Source organism: Microtus pennsylvanicus, chromosome X, assembly GCF_037038515.1.
Source record: "Microtus pennsylvanicus isolate mMicPen1 chromosome X, mMicPen1.hap1, whole genome shotgun sequence".
NCBI lineage: Eukaryota > Metazoa > Chordata > Mammalia > Rodentia > Cricetidae > Microtus > Microtus pennsylvanicus.
The window spans coordinates 54,213,309-54,221,042 of record NC_134601.1 but is presented as its reverse complement, the minus strand read 5'-3'; the positions used below and the strand labels follow the sequence as shown (position 1 = coordinate 54,221,042).

Genomic DNA, 7,734 nt, shown 5'->3' with positions numbered 1-7,734 from the left:
AGTGAGATACAGAAGCTAGAGTTCTCCAGGGGTTCACCCAGAGGCTATGTGCTCGGTGTAAATGCATGTCCTCATCCCTACTTGTGCACCTGCAACAGCTTTCTTTCTCCTCCACTCCATTCCTAGAGGCTTTGGTGTACTTGGTTGGATCCATGTTAGATCCATTCTGCACATGCTCCCTAGAGCCACTTTCAGTGGGCACATATCTCCTATAGGGATTGTGTGATGGAAAGAGGACGGATGTGAAACTTGCTAAAAACCCACATGTTACAAAATCATTACTATCCACAAACCATTTATGGAGATGACACTATTCTCTTTTAGGTCTCATCATGGCTTTCCAATCCCAACATGTGGAACACAGTTTCTACAAACTGAATGAAAATAAGATTGAGATGAGCCTTGATTTTGAACATGAGGCCACTGCAGCAACAGAAATTGTCATCTATGGTGAATGTTCTCTAAATGGTTCCGACAAAGAACCAGGGCATCCCACACCACAGGGATGAAGTGACCCACGTTGTTAACTTCAACTACGTTGGTGATGACATCAGGCATGAGAGCCATGGGAACCACCAAGGGTACAGAAACCCACAGTTGAAGGAGCAGGAGAACGTGGCTGCTGCCAGAGTGTTACAGGTCCTGTGCACAAGGCCGTGGATCCAGTTTGTCTCACACCCAGGCAGCTGAATGAGTTGGAAGATGTTTTTGAAAAAACTAAGTACCCTGATGAGATCATAAGGTATGTGACTTGTTTCATTAGCTGTTCCAGCTCCCATCCATCAGCATCTAATTAGGAGGTGTGTTCTTCACACTATGGGTCCTATCTGCTTTGAGCCCAAGCACGAGGTCTTTGTTTAGTTGCTGGGTATGGGAAGGATGTTTGAGAAGTCAAAGCCAACCTACTCCCCCCCCTCTCTCTATCTCTCTCTCTCTCTCACACACACACACACACACACACACATGCAGTGTTGAATCTAGAAACTGGTTGGTGCCTCTCAATTTGTTCTTTAAGAATTCCTTTTGTTTTTTCCTCCTCCTTCCTATCCTCTTCTTCTTCATGGCCCCCGTTTTATAATGGGAATTGAATTCAAGACCTAGTGGTTTCTAAGCAATCCCTCTACTAGTATAGCATATGAACCTGGTGCTGATTAATGTGGTTATTTTTTGCATTAAAATGGAGATCAATGAAAAGCCGCTTTCATACTTTAGAGCTCACCATCTCTATATAGTTTTGTGTTGGGTGTGATTCATCTCCAGAAATGACTTTCATCCTGCCAAGGTGAGATGCTGCATTTCCCTAACAACTCCACCTTCCATCTTCTTCTCACAGGAAGGATCTTGCAAAGCGCTTGTTCCTGGGAGAATCCAGAGTGCGAGTTAGTATGTCTGAAAAGGCTTTGGGCAGGGAACTGTGCTTCAGGTCATGGTCCATGTTCTTGTATCTACTATGAACAGTGAGCGTGGGTGAGAGGTGTCCTTGTCTGGGTTATAATAGTAACTGAGCACTGACTCTTGAAGTTTTCCAGAGTTAAAATGGAACGGGCAGCCATTAAGTGTCTTTTCCCATTATTGGAGACACCGTAGTCTCTTAATTGAAAAAAAAATGCACACAATTTTTTAGCATTTTTATTTTATTTAATTGTCTTTATTGAGCTTTATATTTTTCTCTGCTCCCTTCCCATTTTCACTTCTCCCAGTCTCACTGTCCTGTGACCCCCACACTCCCAGTTTACTTAGGAGATCTTGTCTTTTCCTACTTCCTAAGTAGATCTATTTATGCCTGTCTCAGGGTGCTCTTTGTTGCCTCGGTTTCCCGGGGTTGCCGGTTTGCTTTGCTTTATGTGTTGAAACCACTTATGAGTGAGTAAATATTCTATTTGTCTTTCTGTTTCTGAGTTACATCACTCAATATGGTGTTTTCTAGATCTATCCATTTGCCTGCAAATTTCAAGATATCATTATTATTTTTTTTACTGTTGTGCACATGTACAGTTTTTCATCCATTCTTTGACTGATGGCCATCTAGGTTGTTTACAGGCTCTGGCTCTTATGAATAATGCTGCTATGAACATATGTGAGCTGATGTTCTTGTGGTGTGATTGAGTATTTGGGGCTTTATAACCAACAGTAGTATTGCTGGGTGTAGAGGTGGATTGTTTCCTAATTTTCTGTGAAATCGCCATACTTATTTTCAAAGGAGCTGTACAAGTTTACACTCCCACCACCAATGCAGGAGTGTTCAGTTTACCCCACATCCTCCCCAGCATAAGTTGTCATCTGTGTTTTGATCATGGCCATTCTTATAGGTGTAAGATAGAATCTTAGAGTTGTTTTGGTTTGCATTTCTCAGATGACTAAGGATGTTAAACATTTCCTCAAATGTCTTTCAGCCATTTGAGATTCACAGAACACTTATAATCAGTATGGGAACATCATATATATAGACAGCATTGAGTATTATATGGTCATGCATAAAGGAAAACATAAATGTTTACTGGTATGTGTACAGAGATTAATACTGAAGTCCGGACACTCAGGTCATTTCAGGGAACTTATGTGTACTGTTGTAGTAGACTCTAAGTGACCTTGGGGACATCTAATTGATGTAGCATGCAGTAGGAGAAAAACAGGGCTCTGTTTCAACAAATAAACACTTAGTGATAAGTGTGGATTAAGTGAGGCCAGAGAGATATTCAGTGTTTCATAACTAACCTGTGTTTATTTGTCCAAGAGTCATGTGGGAAGACACTCACAAGTGCAATTGGTTGGCCTTCCACCTTTGTAAGTTTGTGGAAAGCCAATGTAGACAGCAGCAAAGTTGAACCTTCATGTTCGCCATTTGTACTGCAGCTCTAGAGAGACTGATGATGCACTGCATCTCTAGAGAGGCTGATTGCCTATCACTCCAGAGCCATTTGTTCTGCAGCTCCAGTGAGACTGATGATGCACTGCATCTCTAGAGAGGCTGATGGACTATCACTCCAGATCCATTTGTACTGCAGCTCTAGAGAGACTGATGATGCACTGGATCTCTAGAGAGACTGATGGATTATCACTCCAGAGCCATTTGTACTGCAGCTCTAGAGAGACTGAAGATGCACTGCATCTCTAGAGAGGCTGATGGACTATCACTCCAGAGCCATTTGTACTCCAGCTTTAGAGAGACTGATGATGCACTGGATCTCTAGAGAGGCTGATGGACTATCACTCCAGAGCCATTTGTACTCCAGCTTTAGAGAGACTGATGATGCACTGCACCTCTAGAGAGACTGATGGACTATCACTCCAGAGCCATTTGTACTGCAGCTCTAGAGAGACTGATGATGCACTGCATCTCTAGAGAGACTGATGGACTATCACTCCAGAGCCATTTGTACTGCAGGTCTAGAGAGACTGATGATGCACTGCATCTCTAGAGAGACAGGTGTACTGCAACTTCAGAGAGGCTGATGCACTGGAGCTCCAGAGAGGATGATAAACTGCACCTCTTGAGGCCTATGCACTACAACTCTAGAGTCTAATACACTGCAGTTCCAGAGAAGCTGATGCTCTGCAGCTTTAGAGAAGCTGATGCAGTGCACCTCTAGAGGCTGATGCACTGCAGCTCCAGAGAAGATGATGCAGTACAGCTCTAGAGGATGAGGAGTATCAGCTCTAGAGATACTGATGTACTTCATATATAGAGGCTGATGCACTATCACTCTAGTGGCCTATGCACTACAGCTCTAGATGCTGATGAACTGCAGCACCAGAGAGAGGCTAATGCATTGCAGCTCCAGAGAGGCTCATTTACTGCAGCTCTAGGGGCTGATGCAGTGCACCTCTAGAGGCTGATACACTGCAGAACTAGCTAGATTAGCTAGAGCTAATATGCCAGCAGTGAATTAATTAATATAGATGCTTTGTGATTGTTTCGGGGCTAAGCTAACTGGACAGGTGAGAACCAACAAGTGGCCTCCACCAAACACACTGGGGCTTTGTTTCAGTTCATGGAGGCATCGTGTTGGTATGTTTGATTTCCCCTCATTGCTTCTCGTCCACTGTTGGTCTTCTTTAGACTATACATCCACATAATAGAAGGGGCACAGAGGGAGCGAAATGGCATGGACACAAAGATGTGCAGTTTAATGATTTCCAATATAATGGACCCTTATTCCCTAGGAGCCTGAGAGGATGGTGACATCTAACAGGTAACTCTGACTGTATTTCCATAGCTGGCTATGTATTAAGGAAGAGGCGGTTTTGTTAACTCCTCTCCACATTGTTACAGATCACATTGCTGTCTGGAGATTCTGCCTAAAAACGTTGGATCTCCTGGTATAAGAACGGAGACCAGGATGCTCTTCATGTTGGCAAAAAGTAGGGGATCACTATCAAGCTTCAACTCTCATTGAGACCATGGCTTTTGTCCTGAGCCCAGAAAACTTTAGAGGGCATGGAAGAGGGCCAGGGCAAAAGTCCATAGGTGACAGTGACCTACCCTTATTACCTACATGATGGAAGCAGGGAGTCCCAAGATATCTGAATGAATTGTCTGAATTGGCTCATTTCCCTAATCCTATAGATGACAAAAGTACATCTCTGTGCAGGCCTCCCTTGGAGTAGTATTAGGTCTCCCAAGTCAATTTGGGAAGGATGTTTGTTTGTTTGTTTCTTTGAGCTGTGGATAGGCTGTGACTTTTCACACTCTTTTGGCAAGTGTGATTCCTTGTAATCACCATACCTGCTTAAGGTGCTGGAGCAATACGAAGCTGTCCATCGATAAATGATGGGCTAAAATCATGGGAGTATAGCGGTTTACTGCACAGAAATTACGTGTTTTGATAAAGAAAAATATGCCAGATTAGATTCAGAAGTACTGGAAGGGAAGGGGAAAATGCTGGAGGGAGAAAAAGGGGAGGACAATAACAGAGAAGAGGAGAAGGTGGAGGAGGAGGAAGAGGAGGAGGAGGAGGAAGAGGAGGAGGAGGAGGACAAGGAGGAGGAAGAGGTGGAGGAAGAGCCTGGGAAAGAAGGAGATTGTTTTCTGACAGTTAAGGGGAGGTAGGAAGCAGGTATCCCATTATCCTAAGTGGTGAATCTCACAGCACCCCTTGTCCTTCGTGATAAGGGCCCCTTTGAGGAGCGTCAGTAGGAGTTAGGATTGAGGTGTCTTTCCAAGGCTGCACAAGAGAGTGTATTGTTGAATTGCATTGATTTCATTTTGATTTTTGGCCTTTTGGACAGAAAATAGATTTTGTTCCTTTAGAGTCATCCAGCACCTTTGGATCTTCCAGCTTTCTGCTTGTTCTTCTGCTATGTTTCCTGAGGCTTTAAGGGAGGAGGTTATGAACACATTCCAATTAGGATAGAGCACTCCATAGTTGTGAGCAGAGATGACCACTCACACGGTCTATAGCTAATAGAAAGTCTTTATTCCAGCTGAAAAGGATGACACCCAGGTATCTGGGAACGTAGGCGTGGCACAAGGTGTCCAGAACAAGGGGGTTGTGAGGGCATCTTAAAACCTAGATGTCCTAACATCTAGCTCAGCAGATGCAGATGCCTGTGCAGAAGTAAGCAGTTTGAATCAAGCTGTTTACTGAAGCTAAGATAGCAGCTAGCTGAAGGAGGGGTTCATACAAACAGGAAGTTTAAGCACAGCTAAGTTAGATAGAATATCCCTGATCTTTGGTCCCTAGAATAGAATTTATTAATTTCCCGTGGGATTCTCCATGACAGAGATCAAAGTCTTTCTACCTGAAATGGCCTCAACAAGAATAGAAGATGGAGGAACCTCTTCACTGGATTAAACTGTCACATTTCCGACTAGGTCAGAGGGCTTGAGTCAAATCATTGACTTGTCCTGTTCTAGGATGCATAGTTGTTTCTAGGGACCAGTAACTTAAATGAGTTTATTTTCTGTTTGAGGAAGTTGGCCTTGCAGGTGAAGAGGCAGGGTGCCACTGTTAGTCTGAGCAGGACAAGAATCAATGTTCCAGTTAATGCTGAAACTAAGGTATAGAAGTACAGTTACCAGAGACTATTAACAATGTAATGATCTATATCTTCTTTCTTTTCTTCCTTTGAGCTTTTCTCTCTCCCTTTCTTTTCCTCCTGCCCTTCTCTTATCTTCTGCTTTCTTTCTTCTTTCTATCGACTATTCTTGTCCCCTCATTTACCATTTCCACCTTCTTTTCCTCATCATCCCCCAGTCCTTTCTCCTCTACTTATTTAAAAAGCAGTTACTCATGTATGCACTCCAGCGCAATGGCAGCCAATTACCACCACCTCATCTTCAGTCTCCTCTACGACCTTAAACCAATTTCCAGGAAGCCTGCTGAAAACCAGACTTATCCAGGTAATGACACATCCACTTTCTTGCAGCTTCCTTTCTTGTGCATAGGAGATAAGAGGCCTCTATGGGAGGCCACAGAAACCTCCACAGTCACCCAGCAAGGGCCCTGCATTTTTGTAGATCTTTAATGGATAAAAGAGTACAGGGTCCTCCAGAAAAAGAAATTAGTAATACATTCAGCTTTCTGGCTCTTCAACTTAGATCAGAAATCTTGGGATCATCTAAAACAATCAAATTTGAGGAATCTATGGCAATTATTTCAGCTATTCCTGCACCTATTTAATCAGAACCAGAATTGGGACGTGTTGTGCCTTTGTTAACATTGATTCAAGGCCAAATATGAGCTCTCCCATCCTTTCTATTATAGGCATATATCATGAGGATTACATAGGCATGAATTGATGTAGTGGTGTGTGACTTTCCAGAGAGTCAGAGGAGATAATTTATTTCTAAGCAGTAGTTCAAGTAAACCAAATAATTCAAGTTCATGATGAGTTACCTTGTCCTTGGCAGAGAGTGTGTAGATTGTAATACCTGAAAACCTTTTGATATCTGGTCTTCTCCATACCCTGATTTACTGATCCCCATTCTCTTTGTTAGAGTCATATTTTCCCATTTCCTTGAAAGGACATAAGAGAGGAAAGGTTCTCCCTAATGAATTTCCCTTTTCCGGTTGTTCTGAATTCCGACTTCCAGGGCTGGGGTTGCTAAGGGTTTTGTGTGTCCTTGGTTACAAAAGTTTGTTCAATCTAAAGCCTCACTGGCATTTACTGTTACACAGAGTTGTTTTAGCCCCTTGTGATACTGACTGTTGAATACACTAAAGCCACCTCTTTCACCATGTTATTGCAGAGCTGGTTTAAGAAAAGAAGAGCCCAATATAGGAAACATCAGCAGTCTCAGATTCTCCAGTGTGCATCTGCTGATGGCCAGGACACCTTGCAGTAAAGCTTTTGTAGGAGTCCTGAAGCATCATCCTGTCCAGGCACCAGATGAATACAGGATCTTCAGGTGTCACTGACACCTTCTGATGGCTGTGACACCTTATCCCTTCAGCAATAAAGAGATGTGTATTCAAAATATTTCATGTCCTTTTTGGGGGTCAGAAGGGGGGATGTCTATCATTGAGAAAATATTTAACAGAAGGTAAAAGGAAGGGATCAAACCCTGAGTCACCTTTACTACTCCACAAGTCACAAAAGTTTCTCAAGACCGATGGCAATCCTCGCACAGACATATATTCTTCTGTGTTGTCACATTGTACCATCCTCACCTTAACTCGACCCTGTGGGAAAAAACACCTAAGAACAGAAACAGGACAAGTCCCCAGTGAGAAGACTGTTCACAACAAAAACAGAGTTTCCCCCAAATCTACGAGTTCACCCTTGTACTAC

The 7,734-nt window shown here is 43.1% G+C and overlaps 1 pseudogene; it reads left to right on the top strand.

Moving 5' to 3' along the window:
* Nucleotides 1–332: 332 nt before the first annotated feature.
* Nucleotides 333–7,288, top strand: LOC142840786 (homeobox protein orthopedia B-like; annotated as a pseudogene).
* Nucleotides 7,289–7,734: the final 446 nt, after the last annotated feature.